The sequence below is a fragment of the Tursiops truncatus genome, chromosome 11 (genome assembly GCF_011762595.2).
Source record: "Tursiops truncatus isolate mTurTru1 chromosome 11, mTurTru1.mat.Y, whole genome shotgun sequence".
NCBI classification, from domain to species: Eukaryota; Metazoa; Chordata; class Mammalia; order Artiodactyla; family Delphinidae; genus Tursiops; species Tursiops truncatus.
Window position 1 is genome coordinate 27106827 of NC_047044.1, and position 19804 is coordinate 27126630.

Sequence of the window (19804 nt, forward strand, 5' to 3'; positions counted from 1 at the left end):
GGCTGCAAATTTTACCTATTTTTATTTTATCTCGACATTGATTTCTTTTACTAAAAAAAATGTCAGTGCTCCAAATGCAGGCATATTTAACTTACTGCATTTATTAACTCACTATCTGGTTTCCAGTTATACTAAATACAATCAGATCATGCAATTGCCCTGCTTAAAACTTTTCAATGTCTTTCCATTTCTCTTAGAATAAAATTCTGACTTTTATGGGATTTTGTATGTAGGGTGACTGTACAGTTTATCATCCAAACTGAGATACTCAATATTTATGGTGGGAAAACAGGTGTGATAGGGACTTTCCTAGGAAAACCAAGATGTATCCATGAGGCTCTGTTGGATTTAGCTCCTAGCCTCATTTCTTACTGTCCTTGTCTGCTCACTTCGCACCAGGTATGCTGGCCTCCCTTCTGTTGGTTGCTTCAAAAAGTCATCATGGAGTCTTTACTGTCCTCTGAGTCCTGCTTACCTGTGCATTATTTATCTTTGGTGTCTCAGATATCAACTCCTCAGAGAGTCCTTCCCTGACCTCCAGTCTAGAGTGGTCTCCGCAGTTACTCTGTGTTTCAACTCTCTGCTCCCTTCCATCATCATACCTGTGACAATCTCTAAGGATCTTCTCTAGGTGTTTGTTTATTATCTGTATCAGCTACTGGAATGAGATCAAGGACTTGTGTGTCTTATTCATGGGCCTGCAACACAGTAGGGGCTTAATAAATATATGGCAAATGAATGAATGACCAAGTGAAGGTCTTTAAGTTGGACTGAATCACCCAGAGATGATCACTGCCTTGATTCTCATCATATGAATAAGGTCCATCTTCAGTAGAAGAGGATGAACTGGAACAGAGAAAAGCAGAGGGAAGAGACAGAGAGGGGAGAGTAGGGGCTGATGCTGGACACGTCTCTGGTTACAGGCCCTATGGATATACAGTTTATCCTTTATTTCTTCCTTAATGGGGTGAGCCATTCAAATATATTGTAAAAAAACCTCTCTTCCCCTTGCTTAACCTTAAATTAGCTAGAATTGGGATTAGGGTTCTATTTTTGCAACCAAAAACTTATAGTAAAACATAATTAACCTATTTCCTTTGGATTATATATTTCCTTCTTTTTTTTTAAAGGAAAATATCATGGCAGGATATGCTAATTGTGTGCCTCATTATCCAATTTTACCTTCTTCCTTGTAACTTAAGGGAGATGCATTAGTTTCCTATTGCTGCTGTAACAAATTGTCACAAAATTAGTGGCTTGAAGCAACATGAATTTTTTTTTTTTTTTCTTGCGGTACATGGGCCTCTCACTGTTGTGGCCTCTCCCATTGCAGAGCACAGGCTCCGGACGCGCAGGCTCAGCGGCCATGGCTCACGGGCCCAGCCGCTCCGCGGCATGTGGGATCTTCCCGGACCGGGGCACGAACCCGTGTCCCCTGCATCGGCAGGCAGACTCTCAACCACTGCGCCACCAGAGAAGCCCAACATGATTTTTTTATCTTACAGTTTTGGAGGTCAGAAGTCTAAAATGGGTTGATAGGCTGGGTTCCTTCTGGAGGCTCTAGGAAAGAATCTGTTTCTTTGCCTTTTCCAGCTTCTAGAGGCTACATGCATTTCTTGGCTGAGGGCCACTTCCTCATATCACTCTGACCTCTGTTTTCAATGACACATCTCCTTCTGTGACTCTGACCCTTTTGCCACCCTTCTATAAAGGCCCTTGTGTTTACATTGGGCCCACCTGGATAATCCAGCATACTCTCCCCATCTCAAGATCCTTAACTTAATCACACCTGTAAAGTAACATATTTATGGGTTTTAGGAATTGGGACATGGGCATCTTTAGCAGACAATTTTTCTGTATGTCACGAGGGGCATGTTCTTCTTTACCTGTTTCCTCTTCTGATGGCTGGGATGTAAGTATAATAGCTGGAGCTCAAGCAACCACCCTGGGCCGTAGTTTGGAAGCCATGTGCTAAGGATAGGAGAGCAGCAATGGAGAAGGAAGATCTAAGATCTAATCAAATCAGGTGGCAGAAGCTCACCCTGATTAAAAGAACAGGATTTACAAGAAAATCTTCAACTTTACATCTTCTACACTTGAAAACCTGAATCCAGTAAGGTGACAGAAACATCATAAAAGAAACATTTTTAAAGTTACCGAGGTGATAGTATCATTGTTCAGGTAATTAAAAAATAATAACAGTTTTACATCCTTGAGTAAAATCTGATTTCATTAAATATTTTTATGTTGACTTTTTCTGCAAAGCAGGTTGTGGGGCTGGGGGGTGGGGAATGAGCCCTTTGTACTCTCATTCCCCATTGGGGCAATAATAAATTATATTATTCTCTCAACATCCCACACAAACAGCACATTAAGCAGTCTTTAGTGCTCTGTATTATTTCCTTCAATAGCAGTCATAAAAGAAATTCAAAGGAACACAAATATAGGTCAATGATAAGAACTCTTTTGTAATATGCAGTCACAGGGGTGTGTGTAATTATAGTGAAGATCAAGTCCATGGCATATTTCTCTGTGGAATGCCTATCCTTTGCGGGTAAAATTTAAGATGTTATTTATTTACCTATTTATTTAGCTTACCACTCTCAGTTTCCTTACCCTTTATTTTTCTTACCATATTCTTTACTACTTAATATTGTATATTGATTTGTTTTCTTGTTTTTCGCTCTCTTGCTAAAATGTCGACTCCATAGGGCAGGGTCTTGTCTGCCTACTCACAGGAATCTCCACAGTGTCCAATCACAAATGCCAGCTGCAAGGTGAAGAGTGACTGGAGGTGATACCGAAGGGGTATGGGGTGACTGGATCGTGGGGGAACTGAAGGGGCTTTGACTGGATCCTGAGGCAGTGGGATGTTGCAGAAAGGTATAAAGCTGACAGTTGCGGGTGTGTGACATGATCAGACTTGGATTTTAGATAATAATTCTGCGTTTGGTGTGGACAAAGGATTTGAGTTGATGGAACAGTCTGGAGGCAGGGACACCAGTGAGGAGCCTACTGTGATATTTCAGGAGAGTGGAGATGAGAGCCAACCTAGAAAATTGGTAATAATGACAGTGATAATAACAATAATTTAACAAAGTTTGCTGCACAGTCACTAAAATTCATTTCTTAGACTACATTTCCCAGACTCCTTTGCAGTTAGGTGTGGCCATGTGATTATGTTCCAACCAACAGAATGTGAGCAGAAATAAAGAGCTCCAATTCCAGGCCTGACCCATGGGAATCTCCCATGCACACTCCTCTCTGTTCTTTCCCTTTTCTGGCTAATAGGGATGGAGAAGCCATGTACTGAAGGTAACTGGGAATCCATTAATGTAGGTCCTTGTAAAGCCATGTAGAGAAAAGTTGCCCCAATTGGAATGTTACTTAAATGAGGAAGAACTATCTGCTGTGTTTGAGTCATTGGATAATTCTAGCTCTTCGTTACAGCAGCTAATGTTAAGCCTAATGAATTTTAGCACTCATTTTTGGCTAGGTACCATTCTTAATGCTTTCTATATGACAACTCGTTTAACCTTCACAGCAGTCCATTAAGTAACATATTATTATTATCCCCAATTTACAGATGAGGAATTTGCAATAAAGAAGGACTATGTAACCTACTGCAGTTACATAGCTGGGAAATGACAGAGCCAGATTTCAGAATTCTAGCTCCAGTATTTTAAGCAATATCTGGCAGTGGAGATGGATAGAAATTAATAGACTTTTTAAAAAAAGACAGATGTCCTTTCTTTTCAATTAAACATTCTGAAAAAAAACAGAACCTTTAAAATGTTTAATGGTCCAGCATGAACATTAATTAAAATTGAAGTCATTATTTACAAAATAGTAATATTTCCCCAAAAAACTTAAAGAGATAAATTGCTTTTGGTTGGATTTTCTGGAAACAAACTCTGAAACTGAGGTTTCCAAGCAGGAGGTTTATTGGGAAGTGCTCCCTGAAAGTAAGGGAAGCAGGATTGGGCAGAGAGAGAAGTTGAACTATAATATAATCACAACAGAGAACTCAGCCTATCCCATGGGAAGCTCTGGAGCTGGGATAACCCTTCACAGTTATTCCATCAGGGCAGGAGGTCTGGGCTTTTTGTCCTGCTTCAGTCACCGAATGTGAGCTGCTGGCTGGGAGGGAATGTAAGCTTGGGTGAGGCAGCATCTTTGGAGAGGGATTTAACTATGAAGCAGTGCTCCCAGCAGCTGAAGGAATGAGCAATGTGGTCTGGGAAGGGGGGTGGGCATGGAATCTTGTTGTTGCATCACAGTATTCACTATAGAAACAGTTCAGAATAAATAAGTACCGTATTTATAAATTTTAGGGTTGTTCCAGATTGCTCTACTGAGCCTCAGACTCACATAGCCCACTATTTCCTGATTGTGCCTGAAGCTTAAGGGGGTGTGTTGTGAAAAGACTGATGAGAGATGAGACTTCAGAGGTGAGCTGAGCTCGCGTGAGGGATGAAACGGTGCACCATGGAGCCTGGGTGAGAGGGAAGTCTGGTGGCAGCATGGAGATGGAGTAGCACAGGGACGGACCCCTGGCAGGTGAACCATTCGGAGCAGTTGTACCAACCCATTGCTCCATGAGACCAAAGCATGAACCAGTATCAATGGGATGGAGGAGGGCTGAACTTGCAAGACATTTTAAGGGTAGTTTTTAATGGCTGAATGTGAAGATGAGGGAAGATTTGGAGCAAACTCTGTAGTTGTAGCTTAAGAGATTGTGTGAAAGGTGACTCTTGAAGGGAGATTGTGGTCATGTCCACTCTATGGGGGCCAGCATGAAATCTTGACTATCTTTTTAATTGACGAAACAAGAATTCCCTTTTCCTTCCTCCCTTCCTTCCTTCCTTCCTTCCTTCCTTCCTTCCTTCCTTCCTTCCTTCCTTTCTTTCCTTCTTTCTTTTTCTTTCTCTTCTCCTTTCTTCCTTCCTTCTTTAATTTTTCTTCTATTTGAGGAAACTTTCTGTTGCTTCCTCCTGTCCCTTAAAATGAGTTGTTCTTTCCATATGTAGTTGGTTTTTTCATTAATCTATATTAACAAAAATTTCTTTCATCATGTCTTCACCTTTTTGGTTATAAATCTAAGTGTACCCAAACAAAACATACACTTAAGTAAAACCAAACGAAGTTTTAAAGCACAGATAGGAAATCCATTTTTTTCTTTATATCTTCATTTTTTGGCAGTTCTGTCATGGCTCATACTGGAAGTTCTGATAACAGGCTTGGACTGTAGGTGCAATGAGAGGTGACATGAAGTGTGCTGGGCTTGGGCACAGTGTTACCTTGTGCGTGGCTGGTTGCTCTCAGGTATGTAGATGTACAAGATCGTTTAGTAAGGCCAGGTCTGAATGACCATATTATATCCCTTGGTGTACCCAATGAGTGAGCCGTTATGCAGCTCTGATCTTTGTACTACACCCCTTTTATTTTCTGGAGCAAAAGTAATCTTCTGACCTGATATAAACAAGATTAGAATCTAGCCTTGTGCAGGCTGCATTATTGCCAAGCAATTGGAAAACTTCTAATAGTGTAAAAAATTATTTTTAAAAGAAAAAAGTTAGTAATTAAGTGAGAGCAAATCAGTGGAGATGACGTTGATGTTGTGTATACTCAGGGCAGCCAGATCAAATCATCATTCATTGAAAAACATTTATTGTGTAGGTTCTCTGTGCCAGGCACTATCCTAGATGTGCCAAGAATACAAAGGTGGATGAGACAGATGAGGTCCCATCTCTCACAGAATGTACCTCCTAATTATGGGAAACAGAAAAGAAGAAATAATAAGATAGTTTCCGATGTTTGCAAGTGCTCAGAAGAAAACAAAAGTTGGAATTCATTTGTTTATCCAGCCCTTTCTTCCCATTTCAAGAGGCTGCACTAGTGAGAAACTGGGTCTTTTAGGGACCTAGAAACGAGATAATGTGAACCCAAACCTATTGCCTGAATAGGTAAATTGACAGACTCTGGGGATTTTGTGGGTTGGGAGGGTGGGATTTTAAAACTTTGAGTATAAATAGGATAGATATAATTTAAACTCCTGCTTAATATTAACAGTTAGCTAGTAGAAACTACAGTGGGTGCTCTTTTAGCCAATTTCCACTTAAGCGACTCACAGGAAGAACAAGGGCTTTCTGTCCACTCTGTAAGGGCTCAGCTGGTGCTCGGAGCACACTGAACAGTCTGCCCACACGGGCCCATCTCTACCCCCAAAAGTTGAGTTTCACGCTGTCTGACAGTCAGAATTGTTTGTTCTTTAACATATTTGTGCCAGTTTTATTTGTTATTAAAATTATGCAGTTTACTTTAATATGACCTAACTAATGAAACATGAGTCTGGAAAGAGAGACAGACAGACAGAGAATTACTACAATGAAATTTAAATGGAATGCTTTGGAAAGGCTCAATAATGTCAAATGAGTTAATTAGCAAAGATTGGGAAAAATAATAAAATCTACAGTATTTTGTCCGTAAGTGTCTTTAAGTTCTCACCCACTACACAGGAAGAAAAAAATGGAAGTTAAAAATGAGATCATATGAGTGTGGTTTGGGTAAAAAGTGTAGGTTTGGAACCTTTCCAGTGAATTCATAGTGAGGGAAAGTGCCACAACCTTCTACCAGATTGTTGAGTACATTTACATTTATTTAAGTTAAAATATAAGATTTACAATATAAATGTATCCTTCCCTCCAGGGCCCCCGCCCCCATCTCCGATTAGCTCATTAATTAGCAGTTCCGATTGTGTTGCATAAGAAGATTTTTACTGCATTGTAAGGTGTGTGTTCAGTGCAACGGGGACTCGCAATCCCTCCATTCAGAGAGCTTCAGAGTATAGTCCTAACATTATTAGATGAAGAATTTATGTCTTCCAGTAATTCCTTAACCTGAGCTACATCTTTTTATCGTTTGCACAGCAGAAGCAAAGAAAATATTTTCACTTTTCAGCAGCACCTTTTCACTGAGAATATCAAAGCTCCTTAAAGGACAAATTTCTAATTGAGCAATAATGCTTATATCCCCAGAGAGAGGTGGACAGAGATGATTTATTATCCTCTCACAGAGGATGTTAGACCCTTGCTAAGTAGCTAACAGATGTCTCCGTGCTGTCTCTCAGGAGAATTATGTTTCTGCTAATCTCCTGGCCACACTGTGTCCTGTTCCCTATTCTTAATAATTCCCGGTATTACAGAGAACTATGCGAGCATGAAAAGAGCGCTTGTCTGTGGCCAGGACATGTGGACTTAGACCCTGGCTGTGCCACTAACTCATGGGGTTTTGGACATTTTGGTCAGCCTTTCTGTGCCTCAGATCCGGTAAGATGAGGATGACGGTACTTGTCATACCAGCCAACCAGGTTGGGGAAAAAAAAATGTTTGTCAACAAATATGGACATTGTAGCTGCAGATAGTGAAACAACAGTGTTTCTTTTCATTTACCTTATTTCCATTTCAAAACATGGACCCGCTTTTTGTTAGGATATTTTTGATCATGTGTTGATTCATAGGTTCTGGTTTTGAACTTTCGTTCTTGAGAGCAGAAGGGAAAGTCCTTCTTCAGATGCTTTTATCCCAATCTTGCCCATCTACCCACCTTTACCATCTTTCAGTGACGATCCCGGACTCATAATAAGAGTATGTAAGGAAAGGGTAAGACTGTGGTAGGATACTGGTCTAATTGAATTCTGAACTACAAGACACCAGTAAGTGGTAGCTGTTTTCTAAAGGTTTTGAGTGACTCATTGTATCTTTTCACTCATTCACAGAAATATTGCCGATAATGACCAAAAAAGAAAAAAAAAAGTGAAATATACTTAATTTCTAGCAATAGGGAAGTATTCAAGTAAATGATGGTATTTCCATACAATGGAAGGCCATTGTTATGAGCGAATATTTATAAAAAGATATTGTAGATGAGTATTTTCTGGCATAAAATGACAGGCATGATTAAGTGAAAAAGCAACCCCAAATGGGCAGCACGATCTCATTATTATTTTAAAAAACAGGTACTGAAATAAAACGTACTTAGAAGGATAAACAGTGGCTGTCTCTGGGTGATGGGATTACAGAAATAAACTTTCCTTCTTTATACTTACCTACATTTTCTAAATTTCTATGATGAACATATGTTGCTTTTGGCAAAAGAAGAAAACTGATTTAAATTAAAATTCTATTGATGAAAAAGCTGCTTGTGGGAATGAACAACAACATTTTGAAAAAAATAAATGCCAACTCTAAGGATGGAAAACTTTTAAAATAGGAAGGATAGAAAATGGGCAGAAGACCTAAATAGACATTTCTCCAAGGAAGATATACAGATTGCCAACAAACACACGAAAGGATGCTCAACATCACTAATCATTAGAGAAATGCAAATCAAAACTACAATGAGGTATCACCTCACACTGGTCAGAATGGCCAACATCAAAAAGTCTACATACAATAAATGCTGGAGAGGGTGTGGAGAAAAGCGAACGCTCTTGCACTGTTGGTGGGAATGTAAATTGATACAGCCACTATGGAGAACAGTATGGAGGTTCCTTAAAATACTAAAAATAGAACTACCATATGACCTAGCAATCCCACTACTGGGCATATACCCAGAGAAAACCATAATTCAAAAAGAGTCATGTACCACAATGTTCATTGCAGCACTATTTACAATAGCCAGGACATGGAAGCAACCTAAATGTCCGACAGATGAATAAAGAAGATGTGGCACATATATACAATGGAATATTACTCTGCCGTAGAAGGAAACAAAATTGAGTTATTTGTAGTGAGGTGGATGGACCTAGAGTCTGTCATACAGAGCGAAGTAAGTCAGAAAGAGAAAAACAAGTACTGTATGCTAACACATATATACAGAATCTTAAAAGAAAAAAAAAAGGTTCTGAAGAACCTAGGGGCAGGACAGGAATAAAGTCTCAGATATAGAGAATGGACTTGAGAACACGGGGAGGGGGAAGGGTAAGATGGGATGAAGTGAGAGAGTGGCAATGACATATATACACTACCAAATGTAAAATAGATAGCTAGTGGGAAGCAGCTGCATAGCACAGGGAGATCAGCTTGGTGCTTTGTAACCACCTAGAGGAGTGGGATAGGGAGGGTGGGAGGGAGATGCAAGAGGGAGGGGATATGGGGATATATGTATACGTATAGCTAATTCACTTTGTTATACAGCAGAAAGTAACACACCATTGTAAAGCAATTTTACTCCAATAAAGATTAAAAAGAAAATAGGAAGGATAAATTTCATTCTTTTTTAAAAGGATGGAGTCAATGACAAATGTTTGAAATAAATGAATTATCAATTGGAAACCTATTTCTTCTTAGCTGAATTCTACCTTAAGTTGCTTCTAAAATTGACTTACATCATGGTAAATAAGCATGATATTTTGAAATACCTAAATTAAACAATAATAAATAGTAATACAATGTAATTTTTTTCTTTTCTGGCAAAACATCACTATAAAACAAATTACCTTATAAAACAGAGAGCAGATGTATTTATCTTTCCCATCGTAATAAAAGCAGTAGGTTACCAAGTGCCTTCTGTGTGCCTATGTGTCAGATACTTGGAATGTTAACTTTATTGGTTAATTTATTTAATTATAACTGCCTTAGGAGAAAGGTATTATTGTATTCATTTTATAGTTGCTGAAAACTAAAACCCCAAAAGTTGTTTCTTACCCAACTGTTAAGTAGCAGAACCACATACCTTTTAAAAAATTACTTAACAAATATTTTGTTGAATCCACTCTGTGCTAGCTAGCCATCATGTGCTGTATGCTGGAAATGCACCAATGAACAAGACACTGTGGTCCCATCCTTCAAAAAAGCTTACATTCTAGTTGGATGACATGGAGCAAATAACTATAAGTGTGATGAATCTTACAAAATGGGAAACACAGGATTGAGGGGGGAGTTAATCTGGTTTGCAACATCTGTCCTATGTACTAAACATTTAAACTGAGATATGAATAGGAGTTAACTGGGGGAAGAGTAGGTGTGAAAGAGTATTCCTGGTAGAGGGAATGGTACATGCTAATGCATGGAGATGATATTTTGATACAATAATCTAGCATAACTAACCGTCCACACTCTGGCTTAAAACTGTAAGCATTTTTTTCTCTCACATGGGTCTGTGGATCAGCTGCAGCCCAAATGCAATCACACAAGCCCATTAAAGACCTTGTGTCATGTTCAGGAACGTTTCATTGGCTAAAGCTAGCTGTATGGCCAAACCCCAAATCCATGAGATAGGGAAAATATTTTACCCACAGTGGATAGTACTTCAAAATCACATAACACAAGATGTGGATGAATAATTTAATATAGGAAAAAATTGTGAACAGTGATTCAAACAACCACCCCTGGATTTTTTAAGGAGCCTGTTGCCAGTGTGGCTGAAGTATAATGAGATGGGGAGAGATACTGCTTGCTGGCTTCTCTTATTACTCGTTGTCCTTGGGAACTTCTTATTCTAGAGATTATATATATGTGTGTATACATAAGCTCACTCCAAAAATAAGCTCACTCCTAAAGATAATGGCTTATCCAACTTCTACCCGAACTTTGTTTCCAAAGAGTTGTCCAACATTGAAATACCATGGTTATCCCACAGGATTAATATAGTGTTGATTGAATTAAATGTTCCTCTGTAATGCACCAGTGTTGGGTCTCTGTGTGACAGTAGCGCATTCAGAAGTTATGCCTCAGAGCCGATGAAGCCAGTGTTTGGGCCCCTGAGCAAACAGCGTTAAATTTGGTTGCTACTCACTCTCCTGGAATGGAGGTCAGCTATTTTATACACAGTGAATGAGACAAAGTAGTCATAAAACGTGAGGAAACATCTAATTTGACTACTTTATCCCATGAAACATAATCTTCTATTTGGTAACATCGTTTTGATAATGTTACGAGAATAGTTCAGTTTATTTTTACCCATTGCTGTACAGATACATTCATCTGCTTTACAAGTGGTAATGCCTGAATGAACAGGTGTGGAGACATGAGTTGGGCAAATACAAACACATACAGTTCATGTGTTTAACAAGCGTGGACTTTTTTTAAAAAGAAGATGCATTCAACACAGCCAGCCACAGCATTATTAGCTGTAATGGTATATTCTGCCACAGAAAACTGTCTTAGTTTCAGTTGAGGCTATTCCTTTTTTTCCTTTTGCTGATAAGAAGAGATTAAATAGAAATCACTTGAATAATCCTGTTCAAAAGCCAAAATTTCCGCTTCATTTGTAAAAGCTCAGTTTTACAATCTTGAGGATTTAAAACAGAATCTACTAGTCTTTCTGACAATTCTTATCTCCCATAAAAACGAAATTTTTGTTAGCTAGCTCACAGTAAATTTTGTTTTAAATCATGCGTTGTTTCAAGGGAAATCAGTGGTTCTAATAAATATAATGGATTTGGAGCAATTCTTTTCCCCTCGTTTTGTTCACAGTTAAGTAAGCCTTCTGCTTGGTTACATTATTGTATTTTATTACTAAGTTTGCAAAGCTGCCTTTAAGAAAGGCTGCAGTTTTCTGGTTTCCTCTTCTGATATACTTTGATTCTTCTTGTTTGAGCACCTTTTCATCTTTATGGGTACTTTCTTGATCTTTTAGCCTGACATCCCTTCAAAAGTCAGTGCAATGTGTACATACCAAGTAATAGCAGCATTTAGAGATGACCCCCTCTCATATTAATACATTCCTTAAGTGGAAATGCAAGTAATAGGAAGAAAAATACCCTAATTGTCAGAAACAAATGCGGTCCTAATTGCTTCCTGGTGGTTAGTCTTTTAAAAGGGCTGTGGGAATCTTCTGCTTGTGTGTCTGTTGAGATGTCATTCCATATGTTTAAGATGCATTGATTTCCATGGGCAAATCACTAGGGCTTGATTACAGAGAGCTGGTAGACCAAACTTGGGCTTAATTCATATGTTCTGTTCACAGGTCTCTCATTTCCCAGTGAGCTATTTGTTCAACTAAGAAATTGACTGACTTAGTTTTTCCTCCTGAAAAAATGGAAATAGTACTATTATTTTTACAGCAGCTTTTAAATGTTTGAGTCCAACCAAATGAAAGTTGTAGCTGCATTGCAGTATTAGAAACATAAATTTGATTAATATTTCTCTCCCAGTTCTCCTCTGCCCCACAGAATTAACTTGTTCACCTGAACTGACCAAATTAACTTAGTGTTTTGCCATTGTATAGACCCCAAACTTTGCAGAATTACAACCTCAAATGATATGGCTATATGGTTTTTAAAACTTTAAAAAGTTTAGAAAAAGAACCTTTAATATCAGCTGATACAGCTTTTTAGAAAAATGATAGGATTATACTATATCACCTTTTGCAGGACAGTATAGGATTTAAATAAAAATTTACTGTGTATATTACTGAATTAAATCATGTAGTTTTATATATTTTGACTAGACATGAGTTAGCCTGCTGTAGTAAGAGAATTTGAAGCTTAAAAGACCTGAATATGAATTTTGTTCCTTTCTATGTCATCCCCCCAAACCCAACTGTACTAAGTCTTATCTGTAAAATGGGCCAGTACTTATTCTCCCTACCTCCTTGGGGTGTTTGTAAAATTCAAATAGTGTAATAGGTATAGGCACTGTTTGAAAACTGTAAAAAACCATACAATGTGATTTTAAAAGAGAATTTAGACATGTTTTGCTTTCACTGTTACTGTTTAATAACAGTTAACTGTTAAATTGTTTTACATATTAGAGTTTCTGGCCAATACATGAAGAAAAGGAAATATAAAGGTTGGATGAGCAGACTTAATCAACAGACTAAAATAAGGGATTTCAAAAAATAAATAAATAGGGCTTCCCTGGTGGTGCAGTGGTTAAGAATCTGCCTGCCAGGGCTTCCCTGGTCGTGCAGTGGTTGAGAGTCTGCCTGTTGATGCAGGGGACACAGGTTTGTGCCCTGGTCCAGGAAGATCCCACGTGCCGCGGAGCGGCAAAGCCCGTGAGCCATGGCTGCTGAGCCTGCACGTCCGGAGCCTGTGCTCCGCAACGGGAGAGGCCACAATAGTGAGAGGCCCGCGTACCGCAAAAAAAAAAAAAAAAAAAAAAAGAATCTGCCAGCCAATGCAGGGGACATGGGTTTGAGCCCTGATCCGGGAAGATCCCACATGCCACGGAGCAACTAAGCCCGTGCGCCACAACTACTAAGCCCGCATCATAACTACTGAAGCCCGCATGCCTAGAGCCCGCGCTCCGCAACAAGAGAAGCCACCGCAATGAGAAGCCTGCGCACCGCAACAAAGAGTAGCCCTCGCTCGCCACAACTGGAGAAAGCTCGCGTGCAGCAACGAAGACCCAACGCAGCCTAAATAAATTAATAAATTAATTAAAAGTAAATAAATAAAATAAAATAAGGGATTTCAGTAAGGATGGTGAATATCTGATCAGTTTTTAAAAGTTATTAGTCTTTATCAACTTTAGCAAAACCATCTAGAAAATCCAATAGAAAATAAGATAGCAATTTTACAGTATAAAGCATGTAGGATATAACAAAGTCTTTCCTGAGAAAATTTTAAACTTAATTACATATTTTAAAAGAAGAGCTGGAAAAACAGAAAGATATACCATATCTTTGACATTTAGTTTCCCTTAAAATTACCTATAAATTCAGTGTCAAAATTATGGCAAGGATTTTTTGAGGCCTCGACATACTTACTCTAAATTTATACAAAGGAATAAAGGTTCATGATACCTAAGTCAATTTTGAAAAGGAAGAGCAAAGAGGAGGGATTCACCTTCCCAGATAAAAACAGTGTGGAACTGGTGCAGAAGCAGTCAATTAAATCTATCAAAAAAAATAGAACATTAGAGATGGAACCAGGTCTACATGGGAGACTACGGGGATAAACATGGTACCATAAATCAGTGGGAAAAGGATGAATTGTCTAAAACTCACTACTTGGTAGTGGGGAAACAGCTAATTATACAAAGAAAATAGATTGGTTCACTATCTAAAGCATATACAAAGGAGAAATCCAGTGTGAAAGTAAAAGTATAAAGCTACTAGAAGAAGGTACTGGAGGTGTTGAAGAAGATCCTCAAAATCTAAGCTGTAAGTTGAAAATTTAGTAAATTTGACTACATTTTAAAAATTAAGAATTTCTGTTAGAGGACAGACACAATAAGTAAAGTTAAAATGTGACAGAATGAGAAGAGATTTGTAATATCTAAAATTCACAAGAGATTAATATCTAGAAGACAGTCAAGAAGCTTCAGTTTCCCCATTTTTAAAATGGAGATTGCTGTACACCTGAAACCAATACAACATTGTAAATCAACTATACTCCAATAAAATTTTAAAATAAAATAAAATGGAGATAATAATAATAGAAAGTGAAGTGCTCAAGGCAGAGCCTGGCATTAATTAATGCTTACCATTTGCTTTTATTAGTTTATCTGTTCTTGTCCTCTCTGACAAAACATATTTTTGTGGTGAGCCTGAATTTCCAGTTTCTGCGTGGTTTTATGTTGCTAGTTTATGGAGTTATGGAGAAATGTATGTGCAAATATCTAGCTAGTCTCACTGTCCACAATCCTGTTTGATAAATATCCCTGGATAAGCCAATGGTTAAAAGAAAAGAAGGGAGATATTAGTCGCAGCGCCCATGACACGGAGGTGAGCAAAATGCTACATGCACCACTGCAGCTGTGGAACCAGCTGCCAAGGGCACCTGCCAGGTGATGTAGTAAGAAGAGTATGCTTCATGGCTTGAGGTGTGGATCTTGTAACTGTCATGTTCCATCCTGCCTGAGGCTGGGACCTGAGACTGCTGTGGACAGAGGACGGAAAGACTAAGTGAAGCAGCTCCCCACTCCTTAGCTCTTTGTCCAGGTGTCTTGTATGACTGTGGTTGGTGGGAGGACCACGTGGGTCAGCCCTGTCCTGCTGGGTTTCCTGGGGACTCCCATCCCGGGGGGACAGGCTGGCCACAGAGAGATGGCTTTGCTCACGGTCAACCAAACCTGCTCTCTGAAAGCAGAGCTTTGTCTTTTTCTGCTTTATGACCTCAGCTTCGGGGAAGGCTTTGGCTCCACAAGTGTGGCCCAACCAAAAACATGGATGATGACACACAGGACAGAAGGCAGTGAGCTGTACTCAGCGGCAGTGACCTGAGCTGGGTCCCCTCCTTGGGCTTGGGGGGAGATAAAGCTGTCCTTCTGAAAGGGAAGAAAGGGAAACTAATGATAACTCTGTGCTGGACATTGTTCCACACACTGTCTCCTTCAATTCCCTGCAAACCTGTAGGATGAATGTTCTTATCCCCATTTTACAGATGTGAAAACTGCAGCTAGAAAGGGAAAATTTCCCAGCTTGTAAGTGACCCAGTGAGATTTGAACCCTAGGTCTGTTTGACTCTGAGACTCACAGTGATTGTTTTGTTTGGTTTCTTTTTCACTGCACTACTCTCTTTATCTGTGGACTTGGGCTGGAGCAGGTGGGGCTGGGATCTATGGCTTGGTGGAGTCCAAGTAAGAATGTATGGGTAGTCCCATCCGTATCTGATCTTGGCGGGCAGTTCAGTTAGGTTATAGAAAGATAATTACACTTAGTGCTGGTTTTAGCTGTGGCTTTGATTTCTCAGCAAAAACTGTGTTCCTATAAAATAACGTGATCCTTGAAGTGTTGTCCTTTGCTTGTCATTCAGAGAAGCCCGCACTTCCAGGAGACACTCTGTATCCCAAGGATTGATTCCCTGCCCAGGAAGGAAACCAGGCAGGCCTTCCAAGACAGAAAGCACTTGCTCCCAGGTGGAATTTCATTTCTCTGTACTTTGGGGATCTGACAGGTGCTTTGAAGAACTGGCTTCACTAGCCATTAACAGAGACGTCATTTGTCCACATATCTGCAACTGACTTTTCTTTGCGCTTGAGAGATCACATGTTTTTTGTACTGTGCTTTTTGGAGGTCAGCAGGGTTGCCAGAGCCACACGTTCTTGCCCCTGTCTCTAAGGCCCAAGTCAATGACTAATAACGATAACAATCACGATAGGGATCATTGCAAACCATTGACTGTGTATTTGCTATGTGCTGGGCCATGTAGCAAGTTCACTTTATATTCACAACAACCCACTGAAGTACAGGCATACCTCAGAGATATTTTGGATTTGGTTCCAGACCACTAAAATAAAGTGAATATTGCAGTAAAGTGAGTCACATGAATTTCTGGGTTTCCCAGTGGATTGAAAAATTATGTTTATACTCTATGGGAGTCTATTGAGTATGCAATAGCATTATGTCTAAAAAAATACACACTTTAATTTAAAAATGCATTATTGCTAAAAATGCTAACCTTCATCTGAGCCTTCAGCAAGTCATAGTAGTAACATCCAAGATCACTGATCACAGATCACCATAACAAATATAATAACGAAAAAGTTTGAAATATTGTGAGAATTACCAAAATGTGACACAGAGTCATGAAGTGAGCAAATGCTGTTGGAAAAATGGCACTGATAGACTTGTTTGATGCAGGGCTGCCACAAACCTTCAATGTGTAAAAAATGCAATATCTGTGAAGCCCAATATGTGAAGCCCAGTAAAACGAGATATGCCTGTGTGTATTGTTTAGGATTGGCTTGACTGCAAGTAGCAGAAATCCAGCTTCAATGGCTTAATCAAATGAGGGATTTGTAAATAAATAAATAATCTGCAGTCTGTAAAAAAAAAAAAATGAGGGATTTGTTTTTCTCATGTGATAAGAAGTCTAGCATCAAGCACTTCAAGGGGAGCATGGGGGCTCCATGATGCCATCAAGAACGAAGGCTCCTTTTCTGGGGGCTTTCTTCCTCATATTTGCAACATGGCTGTTCTACTTCATGCATTACAACTGATTTTTAGACAGAAAGAAGGAAGAAGGGAAAAAGCTAAGTGGGAAAAACTAAAATGGTGGATGTAAGCTGAATTGCCCCCTCTAACAAGCTTTCTCAGAAACCCCAGCTGACACCTTCAGTTGCTCACTGTCCAGAACTGTATTGCGTGCCCACACCTAGCTGCAAGGGAGTCTGGCACCCAAGATTATATAAGTGAGCACCTTGGTTGGGAAGGAAGAAAGGAGGAATGGGTATTGGCTAGCTAACCAGCAGTGCCTGGCTTATCTAGTTAATACTTGTTCAAAACTTATAGATAAGAAAAATGAAATTAGAGAAGTAACTCTGTTACTCCTAGCTAAAAAGTGACAGAGCCCAGACCCAAGTCCAGGTATGTCTGATTCTGAAGCCACATTTCTAAAAGTTCTGCTAGAATTTGTTCCTGATGCTTGGGGGTATCTGTGCTAGAGAACAGAGGACTTTAGGGGGCTCTGTTATGGAACGGAAGAGGGATTGATTTGTCCGCTTCTTGAGAATAGTGTGAAGATCAACACGTGAAAGATATGAAAAGGCAGATTGTGGCACAAGGTGAGGAAGTGGTTTCTGACAATTAGTAATTAATTGTTCTATGGGCTGGGTAGCAAACTCATTTGTGTAGAAATTAGATTACCCATCGGAGGAGATCCCTGAACTGACTGCAAGCTTGGGTCTAGGAAACAAAAGCAGCTGAGATAGAATAATCATGATTAGAGGAAGACTTCTGGATTAAATGTAGAAGACTCCTGATTTGTCAGAGCTATAGTGATCATACAGTTAATTTATGGTCCAACCTAGGGCATTTTTTAGAGTAAAAGGGGGATTTATTGCTAATTACACTGGGACAAATGGCATATCCCAGGATCATCACAGACCTGTGGGTTCCCTAGGCAGAGGCTCCTGATGAATAAAGGAATGGAGAGGCCTGGACTTCATAGCGGGAAGCAGCTAGGGGAATCGTCAGAAAGGTCAAACACCCCCAAGCCAGATCCCATTTCCATAGGCTGGATCTTCTGAGAGGCCCTTCTTTGTCAGTGATGGAGTTTAGGGATAGGTGTTGGAATCTGATGGGCAGGACAATGTGTGACATTGAAATATTCACCTGACACAGACGCTTGTGCCTGAGTCTCCTCTAATATGACTCGTTTTTAAGAGACATTAAGAGACGCAGACCTACTAGAGAATGGACTTGAGGACACGGGGCGGGGAAGGGTAAGCTGGGACAAAGTGAGAGAGTGGCATGGACATATATACACTACCAAACGTAAAATAGATAGCTAGTGGGAAGCAGCCGCACAGCACAGGGAGATCAGCTCGGTGCTTTGTGACCACCTAGAGGGGTAGGATACTGAGGGTGGGAGTGTGGGAGGGCGGGAGACACAAGAGATATGGGGACATATGTATACGTATAGCTGATTCACTTTGTTATAAAGCAGAAACTAACACACCATTGTAAAGCAATTATACTCCAATAAAGATGTTAAAAAAAAAAGAAGAGACACTGAGCTTGGATCATGCTGTGTTCCTTCCTGAGTCATGAACCAGAACCGTTCTAGGCTAGGAAGGAAACTGGATTTCACATATCCCCAAATCCTTCTCAGCCTTTAAAAACTGCCTTTCTACTTAGCTCAGTGACCTTGGGCAAGTCACAACCTCTCTCTATGCTTTGGTTTTTCCTTTAGTGGAAATAGAATGGAAATAATTGTTACCCAAGAGAAAAAAGTGATTCAAGGTTTTCCAATGAAAAATGCCACATGGAGCCAAGTGATATTATTATTTTTATGACAGTTATTAACAGAGCTGCTTCTTGTCCCATCCCCTCTCATTAGGCCACTGAGCATGAATAAACACGGGTTCAGCCAGTGGCTGGTATTTGATGATGCTGGCACTGGAGATGAAGGGAAGGAATTTCTCTCTGGTTTGTGTTTCACTATTAACCTCCTCATGCCTGGATCTCAATGTTTACTAGTGTGGAAACTGGAGACCAGCGGGAGTCTCAGCTAGTGGTTTCATAACAGGGGCAGCCTATTCAGGAAAACTTTTAATAATGATGCTATTAAAATACTGTCTTCAACCCTTCCTTAACTCCTTTCTTCAATAGACATCGATTGTCTCTGTGTGCCACGTTCTCTTTCCCAAGCATATGACAAGATGTATAATGGCAAACATTAAGCTCTCTGATGTTTGTTGAATCAAGGAATATGGTGGAGATGTAAGGTTCGGAGAGCTGGTCTTCTGCTGTAATTTTACATCTCTCTTACCTATCTTGATGCCTGAGAAACATTTCTAAATGCAAAACTGCTTTTTTACCCATTTATTAAAGAGTCAAGAACAAATTTCTTTTTTTTTTTTAAATTGAGTTATAGTTGATTTATAATATTATGTTAGCTTCAGGTGTACAACATAGTGATTCAAAATTTTTATAGCTTATACTCCATTTATAGTTATTATAAAATATTGGCTATATTCCCTGTGCAACACTTTCTTGTGGCTTATTTATTTTATACATAGTAGTTTGTACCTCTTAATCCCCTACCGCTATCTTGCCCCTCCCCCCTCCCCTCTCCCCACTGGTACCAAATGTCTTAATACAGCATAAAAGAACCTTCAGGATTTGGTTCCTGCTCCCCTTTCGGTCTCATCTCTCACCAAGCCTCTTTTAGGACCACCAAGGTCCAGCAATTGGGACTGTCCTACAGGCTCCTGAATATTTAGTAAAAATACTAGATTTTGTGCGTCTTGTGGTCTCTGTTGCAACTAATCTCGGTGGTGCTGTTGTAACGTGAAAGCAGCCATGGACAAAATGTACATGGGTCGGCATGGCTGTATCCAAATAAAACTTTATTTACAAAAACAGGTGGTAGGTCAGATTTGGTCCATGGGCTCTAGTTTGCTCGACT

The 19804-nt window shown here is 39.6% G+C and overlaps 1 long non-coding RNA gene across 1 annotated transcript in view; it reads left to right on the forward strand.

Moving 5' to 3' along the window:
• LOC141275760 (uncharacterized) overlaps positions 1-5223 on the forward strand; it is a 154225-nt gene extending 149002 nt beyond the window's left edge. Inside the window, exon 3 of the long non-coding RNA XR_012324048.1 lies at positions 5203-5223. This is a non-coding gene — a long non-coding RNA (uncharacterized lncRNA). The remainder of the gene's footprint in view (positions 1-5202) is intronic.
• The last annotated feature ends 14581 nt before the right edge of the window (positions 5224-19804 follow it).